Genomic DNA, 11,433 nt, shown 5'->3' with positions numbered 1-11,433 from the left:
CCTTCCCGTCAGACTGAACCCATTAATTACATAAACCTTCAAGAGTCACACGTGAAGAACCTGAGCATAGTTTTCCAGCTTTGCACACATTATGCTGAAATATAAAACCATCACTGTTACAGGAGTTACAGTGGAAGATGGTCTATGATTGTGGTAATAAATAGTAAGATGTTGTGAGAAAAATATTTTTTACATTAACATTTAAGGTAGTTCCCTGCCTCTATACACAGTAATTCACTCCTGTATGAGCAACTAGAATGATCTTGACATAAGAAAGAATTACCAGGGAATGACACAGGGAGACATTCATATTCTAAAGAGGTAATGATACCATGCAGATTGGTAGATAATATGTACTGTGCTTTTATGTACTGAGGTGTGAGTGACTTGCGTCCACAAAACCAAGTTCCTCGTTTGTGTCTGTGTTGTGGCGGCATTTATGAAGCGCTCTGTTGTAGTTTATGTTGCTGCAGTTTCCCAATGTTGTGAGAGATGCCTGAAGCAAGTGAGGGCGAAATCACAGAGCAGTTTTGTTTTCACCGGCAACACCGCTGTGCCACCTTCCAAGCACCTAGCGCGCGAAACACGATGAGCTCGTTGTGTGATGCCGACAATCGTCAGCTACTTTGGAAAGACCTGCTGATGACATTCATTTTGTAATTAGACACGAGCTCTCATGCTGCAGTCCATTAACAAGTTGATTGCATTGCAACGTATCAAACAGACTGAGCTGATTAAGTCACGAATGTGAGACAGAACGTTCATCCTGACAATGTAAACAGCAGATCTATCTATAGACACAGAGCATCCTGCAAGTTTTACATTAAAGTGTGGCATCCAGTCACACACACGACACACTAATCAGGAAGTGGCGAGTTCATGCTGGCAAAGGATTCACTGCATGTTTTTTGAACAAGAAGCTAAGAGGATCACAGCTAACGAGGAGGCTTTTCATCCCCTTAAAGTCATATTAAAATAAGATATCATGTCAGATCTCTGGCAACAGCTATTTTGTTTACAACATCACACATTCTCTGATTAGAGTCCCAGTCTTCGATGAATATCTTTGGAGGAAGTGTAAAAGACGTACTGAGTGTGCTTAAATATTCTACAGGGATATGAAACATGTCTGTTATGATCAAAAGGTGACTTAATATTTCTTGTCGTTCATTATAAATAAACTGAATTGTGTTATTTGGTGGTTACAGAGCTAACCAACAGAGTTTCTTGTTAAGAACTCTCTACAGACACGTGGTGGTAATTGGGATTCAGTGCGAGGGGGTGGACTGTGTAAAGTCTGTGGAGTTTGTGCTAAATCTCTTATTTGTGGTGTAGTCTTTTGCTTTCCCAGGCCTTGCACTTAAGCCAAGGAAGTGTAAACACTAACCTTATTGAGAAAAACAACTGTTTCTCATCAATGCCTTTACCTCTTTAGAAATCTCCCCATGAGCACCAGAGGGAAGCACTTAAATTGTGTTCCTAATGCACTTAGCTAGGTATACACTACCTCCAGCTTTTCTAATTCACATCACACTCCAGGTCTATTTGCTTCTGTTTACTTGCTAGTAATAAAAGACAGGCTCTTGAGAGGCAGCAGAAAAAAAAATCCCACTTCAGCTTGTTACAAGAGTCATTGAGTTTAGCAGAGCATTTCTTTCCCTGTTGGCCCTCAGTGGCTCTTCAGGTATAATGCAGTAAAACACCCACATACTGCTGTGACTACTGCTAAGCCATCCACAAGGACAGTGTGTGTCTCTCTGGTGCTCTTTGGGTGTTTGACTTTTCAAACCTGCTCTTTGAATTTGGAAGGAAGGTCCCTCATTCGGCACCATATTTCTTCATGATACTTAGAGAAAAGCACCAGATGTCTCATTCGTTTCTTTTCCAAACTGGAAGTGATACCTGCTTAACATCGGCATGTTAGCCTCGGAGAGCGTCAGTAGATTCTTAGGGCCCTGTTTTAATTGTGCTATGGCAACAACAAATACACAGCGGGAGGTCTAGGGCACAAGTATTATTATGTGGGCATCTCCAAGCGCTAGTTTGGTTCATGCATGAGCAGCAGCAAGAAGTGCAAATGGGCTGTAATCAAGGTGAATATAGATCAGAGGTGATTAATAAATATGCTCTCAGCCAGTCACATCACTGGCCTCATTGCTGTGGAACGGCTGAACCAATCACAGCGATGCATGACGATAACGGCTCAACAAGTGAAGCGTTGGCCTTTGGATGGGGCAAAGCAGCACGATGTGAACACACAAATCTGCCGCCGGAGGCAGACGGTGTTAACAGTTAATTAGTACGACTGATGGCAGAAACGCATACTGAAAAAGTAGTTTGGTGAAGCAGTTCGTACAATCACATCAGTCCTGCTATTCCATCAGAATTCTGCTATATTTCAAGATGAAAATGCATATGTCATATCTTAAAATGTGACACAGCAGGGTTTGCTTTGTGATGGATCATAAGAAGAACATGTGACATCTGTCCCACTGCCTGCTGCAGGAATGTATGGAGCTAAAGGAGAATGTTTCCGTACAGTTAAGTACTGGGACACGAGCCGCGTTTCTTACTGTAAGAAATTTACAGTGTTGGAAATCCATTTATCTTAGTTTTGACTTTGTTTGGTTTAGTCAGTGAGGCTTTCTGCTAAATTACAGTGACTCCGTCATCATCGCAGCGTGTAGGTTTTGGTTGCTTAGTAACGGCAAGTGCGACAAGAGCACAACCTCCCCAGCACCTTGGACAAAGGGACGACAGACACTATAAGAAGCGCCTGTTTTATTTGATAGATCACGCAGCCGTCTGCAGATCAATGTAGACCGTTTACCACTGTGCCTGCTGACACCACTACTATCTTTTCACACAGCCCAGATCAATCTTTGATCCAAAAGAGTACATGTCAAATTTGCTGAGTTAGGTTTGCCTCTCTGAAACAATTGCACGCTGAAAACATTCAACTAACTAACATTATATTTTGAATGGTGCTTTATTGTGCTTTACACAGCACATTTTTCTGTATCAAGTTATGGCTGCCAACTCTTTAATTAGTTTAGAGTGAGATAGTAAAATGACTGATTTGACATGGTCACAGTCTGGGTCATCTTGAACACGATTACATTGAACATGTCAGCAAACCTCTGAAGAAAAACATGTATTTAATTCATTTATGAGAGTTTAAAAATGAGAACATTTTCAGTATAATTTGAGCTGACTCGCGCAGTAATGTACAGTTAATCTACTTATCATAGTCAGGGACATTTTGAGCAGATATCCATCGCGCTTCTCAGTAAACGGTTTTAGCAAATTTGATTTGGTTTATGAAATGTGAGAAATTGTTTATATAAACAATAGTCTTTTCTTAGCGTGTCCTCTTTTCATGATGCAAAGTAATCAGTTCTATTGTACTGATATTTTGGCCAGGACATTCTTAAAAAAAAGATTTATATTTATAGAGACAATCCAGGTCAAACAAATCAAAAATATTGGTGACCATATGGATATGTTGATTAAACAAATGCTGAGATTGTAGTAGAGGTTTCTGTTGGACTTACAACACTGTGTAGTGTGTATGTGCCTGTGTGAAGATGTATGCTGGGTACAAAATCTAGTTAAAGGTGAAACCACCATTACCCTCATTGTGTATCAACGCTTTAAGGCATTAAAAACATGAACAGGTTTGGTTGGCATGCTTGCTGATCTTACAGTGATGATAGACCAGAGGTTGATGATTACTGGCTGTTTAATTACCAGCTACATAACCAAGTGAATGAATATTTGTCCTGCTCAGATGAGGTGGTTTTCTCTTTATCTACATTTCTTCGATGTGAAAAGAAACTTGTTTTGCCTGATCAAAGAACAAGAGGAGACGAGTGAGACGATAGTTTCTCTCAGATCTTCCCTCCGCCCCGTCCTTTTCGGCCGGTGGAAGCTGACAGAATTGATTACACGTAGCAGGAGCACTTTGTCAGGCCTGGATGCATTTTTCACAATGTGTCACGAGGAACAAAGGGACACTATTAAAGCTTTCGTAACATCCTCTAAAACTTTTGATTTTCCATTCGGCTGAGCAGAAAAAACGTCAGGAAGACGGTGATTTCAAATTAATTGGCAGCGTGTCAGCGGCGTATTTACATTTTGTTCTTTTAAAGATGCAATTAATTACAAGAGCTGAAGAAATCTGCAGAGAGATGAGATGCGTTGAGCTGGTTGCCCCCCCTGCAGACTGTCTTCTGCTCTAAGGGAGTGTAGGCAGGCGTGCCAATTAAGTGCAGACAAAAAGAGACCCAAAGCTCCAATGTTGCAGCAGGTAAAAAGGCCCAAATTTAAAGTGCCTGGCAGGAGATGTAACAGACAGAAAGTAGCATGTGGTTTGCATACTTGTGTGCTTCGAGCTACACTCGGAAGATGTAATAAAATGTTCTCTTTCAAGAGTTTTGCAACTCCAGGAAACTATAGCAAATTGGGTGCAGGGAAGGCATAAACTGTAAGTGCAGTATGCAATAAGTGAAGGGCCCCAATTGCTTCTGCTTTTATCATAAAATGAGCTTTTCTTCAATGTATAACTAAAAGAACCGAACCAGGGAAATGTGATTTAAGTCACCCTAAAGTCTGTCTGGCATTCATCATCAAGGGAGCAGTTACATCGACATCCCACAGTCTTCCCCGTCTAGACTCTTGGACTATTTATATCTCTGGAATTAATGAAACACAGTACACGTTCAGTAAAAGAAATGAGGCAATGAAGCATCTCTGTCTGGCAAACTGTCCTTGTTGATATGTTGATTTATTTCAGCGCATGCTTCTTTTCTTATTTTGATTAAACTGCAGAGTCCTACATTTTTTTTTTCCTCTCCAGCATCTCCACTTGTTAAATGTGGCTCCACTCTTTCTCTTCCCCTTGGGATGCCCCTAATAACCCACATGCCCGAGCCTCCAGCCGCTGGCCTCCCCAGAGTTTTTGAGAGAGACCCATGTCACAACAAAGCAATGGTTTGGCTCGCTCAGTCCTTTAATGCTGAAACACAAAGTGGAGCTGTCAGAAATACCCTGAGGCAAAATAAGTACTTTTGCCCCCCCCCCCCCCCAGCAACCACAAACACTGCGACAGCATGCAGGAGTTGCTGCAGAGCTTCTTTAAAAGCAACATATGCTTTTGTACTGGAAATACATTAGTCATAAGGGTAAGGCAGAAAAGGGGGGCAATTGAAGTTTTGCAATAACAACTCAAATGCCCCACATTTCCACTCTGGCAGTAAGTACGGAAAAGTTTGAGAAGAAAGAGAAAGTTTGATGTAAGAACATAAAAAGGAATAATGCTAGATACCTCGGGAGCTTGCTCGCTTTGCACATTCCTGTGAAGACCAAAGAGGGCCCTTTTAAAAAGCTTGTATAATTGATTCCACCCAGAGGTAACCCAAGGCAATCACCTACCCCACCAAAAGCGAACACTAAAGCTCTGTGTAAAGAGCGCCTGTGTTTGTGCCATGCTATTGCTCTCTAGTCCCTGCCTTTTGAGCTTTCATCTGCGAGTGTGAATAAGCGCGAAGTGAGGCAAAGCTGAATAAACATTGTCTGAATAGGTGATTGATGGATCAATTTAGGTCCCTCGTTTCCTCGCACCGGTGGCGGCATTCACATTGATTATGTTGCCTGTGATCGCTGGCCAACATACAGTCCTTGAAATGAGTGTGTCTGTTGGAAAACGTCCAGCGCTGCCTCAGCCAAACAGATGGCTCCCAATGCCGCAGTCATATCCATATTAATGACGTGATTACAATGCATTACAATCGAGAGATCTTGTCATTAGCGTTGTGATTTAAAAAGCAATTATGGTTTTGATTATCCTCCACCGCAGCTATAAGGTGTATCTGTGTGTGTGTGTGTGTGTGTGTGTGTTGCTTCACCGGTGGGCCCGTAGAAATGGCAGATTGATTCCTCCGCTGAGGACTGTGTTTAGCCTCCTGACTGACTGACACCTAATGAGCTTCATCTGCATAACGATGAGAGGCAGCAGCATCGCAGGATGAACAGAAAATATGAAAATGGTCATAAGTGCATTATTGTTGGTGAGAATGGATGTGCAGGCATGTGTGTTCGTGTGTGTTTCTTTGCTTCAGGTCGTCGCTCAAAGTTCACCATGCACATAAGGTTGGAAACCTAAAGGAAGATTCACATTTGTGCTTTGAGTGAACTTCAACTATTGGATGGATTGCCTCCCCTCAGGAGGAAATGCAATCAGTTTAGTGATTACTTAACTTTTTATCTAGCGTGAGCAAGTCGAGATGTTTCAATATTTAGATTTATGACGAAATACCTGTAAAACTAATGATACTCCCATCAGTCTTAGGCCCTCAGCTGTACTTTGTGTCAACACTCCTAATGAGCAAATGTTAGCGTGACCACGCTAGACCAGTATTTATCAAACTGTGGGGCGCGCCCCTCTAGTGGGGCGCAGTGGTATTACAGGTGGAGCGCAGGGGGAAATGGAGAATTTTTTTATTTCAATAACTTTATTGAGAACTTCACATATTCATATTACACGGACATAAAACTAAGTCATTAATAAATACATGGCAAAATGCCTGTACTTTCGTGTAAATGTTTACGTTACACCGTTAACAGGTTACGCGACGGCCAAGATCCTTGGCGACTCACATGTGAGCTCCACTCATCGGACAGAGGGCTGTGGGCATTCTGCTTCCCTTCGCCACTGTGAGATCAGCTTTTCTGCCTCTCTCAAAACAAAATACAGATCTAAGCTCAACATTGAGCATGAATTGAGAGTGGCCGTATCAAGTCTGTAACCCCATTTTAAAAAGATTTGTAGTAGAAAGCAGGCTCATTGCAGCTACGAATACTGATACAACTTGATGGCTCACACATATTTGCACTAATTTTGTTTTCTTTTGCACAGGTTGTACGTTATTGTTGTTTTGAAAAAATATGCAGTGTAAAACAGGTTAATTGCAGCCACAATACGCTATTTTTTGCCAAATATTAGTTCTTTTTTGCACAGATAGAACTTTATTTGCATTGTTCTAACAAAGTGATTGCACATTGTATTTGTTTTTGTCTGATGGAGCAATCTGGTTTACTTGAAAGTGATTGCAATTTTCTTTATTCTATTATTTGAAAAAGCAGAGATGGAGGAGTCACAAAATGTTGTTATTTCAATAAAAATTCAACATGGACCATTTTGTTACAATTTAGTTGGGGCGGTGGGGCATGAACATTTTTCTTCCTCCAAAGTGGGGCGTGACAGAAAAAGTTTGAGAACCACTGCACTAGACTAAAATAGTTAAGATGCTAAACACAATACCTGTCTATAGACTCTGGTTCTCTGATTAGGGCTGGAGCGGTTCCTCGATTTATACGTCCAAACACGTGTCACAAAAATGTCATTGAACGCTTTTATCAGATTTGTTTTCTATTTTCTGTACTTAAACGGCTGTGTAGAGTGAGTAGATGACTCTAATTAACGGTACGGACTGTTGTTACATCTATAAATTGTTTGTTATTTTCCTTGCCACGCTGATGCAAAAATACATTGCCAGTGATTATTATAAACCGCATATTACTCCAGTGATGAAATCAATTCATCTCGTAAAGTCAGTGGTCAGTGTTCTGATCAGGCATCAAAAGGATTTTAGGATTATCTAAATCCTAAATATGCTCAGACAAGTTTATATTTATTTTGAGTAAATTAAATGTTATCTTAATTGTAAACTTTAGAATAATTGCTAAATTAATTGTTGAATTAGTTGACTAATTGATCATTAGATTGATTGAAAGATAATCGTTAGATGTCTGACATCGTACAGGCAGAACCCCATCGTGGAAGAGGCAGAGATATGAATTTCTCCACTAACAATAGCCTCAGTAGACCATGCAATGCAGCCACAAGACGTGTTATTAGTGACACTCCCACTTTGTTCCAGACTTGAAAACTCACTTGGTGGTCATTTTGAGAACAATATCTGATCAGTTCATTTGTGCGACAAAGAGCAGAGGAAACAACAAGCTTCAGGCTTCACTGGTCATTAAAGGTAAAGGATGATTACAAAACATCCTGAAATCCAAACACGGATATTAAATTCAGTCATTAGAGTGATACAAAAACACTTGTAAATCTGCCTTTTGTGTTGAGTAATCTCACCAGATGAATAAGGTCTACAGGGAGAAAAATGAGCACAAATGGAGTTAAGTGAATGTAAGACACTGTGTTGCTCTTTTAAAGCGTGTGCTATTTTAAGACCTTGTAAAGGGCAACACCGTCTTCCCTGATGAAGAGAAACAGATGGGTAGTGGTGTAAAAATGTGATCCCATCTTCTACCTTCGCTCTGTTATTACCTCAGGTGTGAAATCCTTTCCTGCTCATGCCGGAGAACCAAGCGGGCGTGCTCAGCTGTGAAATTGTATATTTTCTGCTCCCTCCGCCCCGTCCCACCAGCTCCTCTCCCTGTCCTCCGACAGGATGGCAAAATGCCTTTTTCTTTGGCTTTAAAAAAAAAGAAAGGAAAGAAAAGGAGCAATGCTTCCTGTTGTGAGGTGAAGCCGTTCTGCTCCACAGCTTAATAATCACGTGCCTGCTTCTGTGTTCTGCAGCTACGAATGAAGGGATCAGAAACCCCTCGACACCGCAGAACAACGGCTGTACGCTGCTGTCACGAGTCGAGGTGGCTGACTTCTCATGTTACCGGACGACTGTGCTAATGTCGTCTTGTAAGAGCACTCAGAGGAAATGAATCAAACACAAAGCTTAAAAAGCCCCATCTGGGGACATGTGAATTGAGACGTAATGAAAGCATGGCAAAAAGGTGCCATCTGTTAACATTACGAGGTAGTTTGAGCACCTTTTGAAATTAAGTCTGAGATGTTTAGCTGGTGCAGTGAGGCAGCTTGAGGCCTGCTTACCTAATCCTACGCAGATCCTCTGTGGCTTCTCCCATGCCCTATTTTCTCTCTGGCTTCCCCAGTGAGAACAGATAGCTCTTCCACACCTCTCAACACTGCCAGGGGGGCAAGACAGCAGCACTTTGCCTGGAGTTTTATGGCTCATACAACGCTGGAATACATAACTCACAGGGCTCCTCCTCACGTGCCACATACTTCATTTGCTTTTACTCATATCACAGTAGTGATATATACAAAATTGTCACGAGGTCAGGTTGAAGTTATAATTCTTAAGATTTCAGTCTTTGATGATTTGGTGACCCTCGTGGTTACTGGTGGAAACAGCAAGTGTGATTTAATACTCTTGGTGCCAGATTCTGGGGTAAGCTGCGGCACCAGCTGTGTGTTGTGTTGTATCTGTTTACAGTGCAGCCAAACAAACACATTATGTTAATTTGAAAAAAAGTCAATAATCAGCCTTTGCAGGGCTCCAGACTTACTTTTCCACTGGTAGTACTGGTGCCACCAACTTTCTCAGTCGATACATGATTTGGTCAGAGCATGTGAATGCAGCTCCCACTGTTCATCAATATAATACACTGTAACTCCGAGGTGATGATGGTTACCCAGCAATGTCCAGTAGTCTCCAGTGAGGGCAACAGCTGGTGCACATTGTAACGCCGTCGCTTTTGTAGTCCTCTCCTTTTCATATTCTTCTTGTGATGGTGCGTCTTGAGGGAGGCTCATACGTGCCGTCATTCATTGCGATCCTAAGAACATTCCTCAGACCGACATCTTCCACAATACTAAACGCCTGCAGTTTGTAGCTATCCACTTCGCTGTGGCATTTGTTAGCTTGTCTTGTTTTTGTTTATCTATACTTCTTCCACACGCTGCATCCAACGTAGTCTGCCGAAGCCTCCCTCCACCGTTTGTTTGTTTGGGTGATTTGCTGGCATCAACGGTGTGTATTGCATTTTTTAAGGAAGTTAATTAATTAATTTATGCATTAACCCGATAATAACGTGTTAACTTGCCCAGCACTAATATATATATATATATATATATATATATATATATATATATATATATATATATATATTTATACACGTACATAGACATATACAAATACAATAATATTTTTATAATAATTTATTGTACAAAATACAACCATGCATACATTTAAAAAAAAAAAGTCAACGTATACAACGCAAACACACTAAAAAGAGAAAATCAAACAACAAACCTGTAGAACGTCAGCATTCCATTCAGTTCTGTATTGTACGGTCTGACTGCTCGAGGCACGACTGCTGCTTTCAATTAGTTCTGCACTGGACGTGACATCAGAGGTCAACTAAAATGCTGAACATTGAGCAGACACAGCTGGGAAGTCATCTTTTTCTGTGGTGATATACTAAAAGCACTATATACTAAAAGCACTAAAACTGAGGTTCAAAGTCAAGCATGGATCATTATTATGGCTCGTCTGATTTACCACCTGGAATGATTTTCAAAGTGTGAGCTTAGCCCACTGCTGTGTCTTTCTCCTGTGATTTACTTTCTCTGCAGCACAGAATGTTGGTGAGACATACGGCCTGCTATAAATCCTTTCCCCATGAAAATGTTTCTGAGGATCGTTCCTGCAAGTGAAACATAATATTGTAGCCTTTTAAAAAATGTGGTAATAACACCAGCAAGTGCATTTTTATGTGATTATAGGAGCAATAGTAACTCATCGCGTATGGGTTGAGTACTGCAGGCTGCACTAAAATGCTCATTATGCCAGTAAAAAGAAAAAAATTACATCAATTAGTGAATGTTAATAAAAGTTAACTGGGAAATATTGGAATGCATCTCTGACCAAACATGTATTTGAAACCGTCTACTAGATACTACTTAAATATGCAGTATACAGTGCATGCTGCATACTGTGTTCATCAGTAGTATGCAGTATTAACACTGGACAAAACAAACTCATACCACTATTGCAATTTTATCCAAAAATACAACTTATTGAGCTTTTATTTATTTTTTGTTTATGACCATTGTTTGTTTATTTTAAACCTATAAGATACTTAATGGTTTTTGGCCACTGTTGTTGTGATCATAGGCTATGCCGTTCCAGCGCGTTGCATTGTGGGATACAGTAGATGAGGTAGATGCTACATTTTGGCCTTAACAGCAGTTCCGAATACAGCCGTAACATGGCTGAAATTAGTCATGGTATAAATTCACGTATTTTGATATAGTAGCGCACCTTTGCTAAAAACTGTATATTTGGAAGCATGTCAACAGGCAACATTATCTCCAAACTCTCTGGAACAAAATAGTGTTTCCCCTCCTGCAGCCCTCAGTGGAGTGAGACTGACATCGGGAATGTCTGCAGAATAATCTCACAGGAGTGTGGGGAGAGCCAGAGAAAAGACAAAGCCCTCCAATATGATCTCTGAGGACCCCGCAGCAATCCACTGTTCTCCTCCCGCCATCGCCATTACTGACACTATTGATTATGGCCCTAGGAGTGATGATAGCATTCG

This window comes from Cebidichthys violaceus, unplaced genomic scaffold, assembly GCF_023349555.1.
Source record: "Cebidichthys violaceus isolate CVI_PGR_0920_01 unplaced genomic scaffold, fCebVio1.0.p SCAF_27, whole genome shotgun sequence".
NCBI lineage: Eukaryota > Metazoa > Chordata > Actinopteri > Perciformes > Stichaeidae > Cebidichthys > Cebidichthys violaceus.
The sequence above is the reverse complement of the archived record's forward strand: the minus strand, read 5'-3'. Positions refer to the sequence as shown.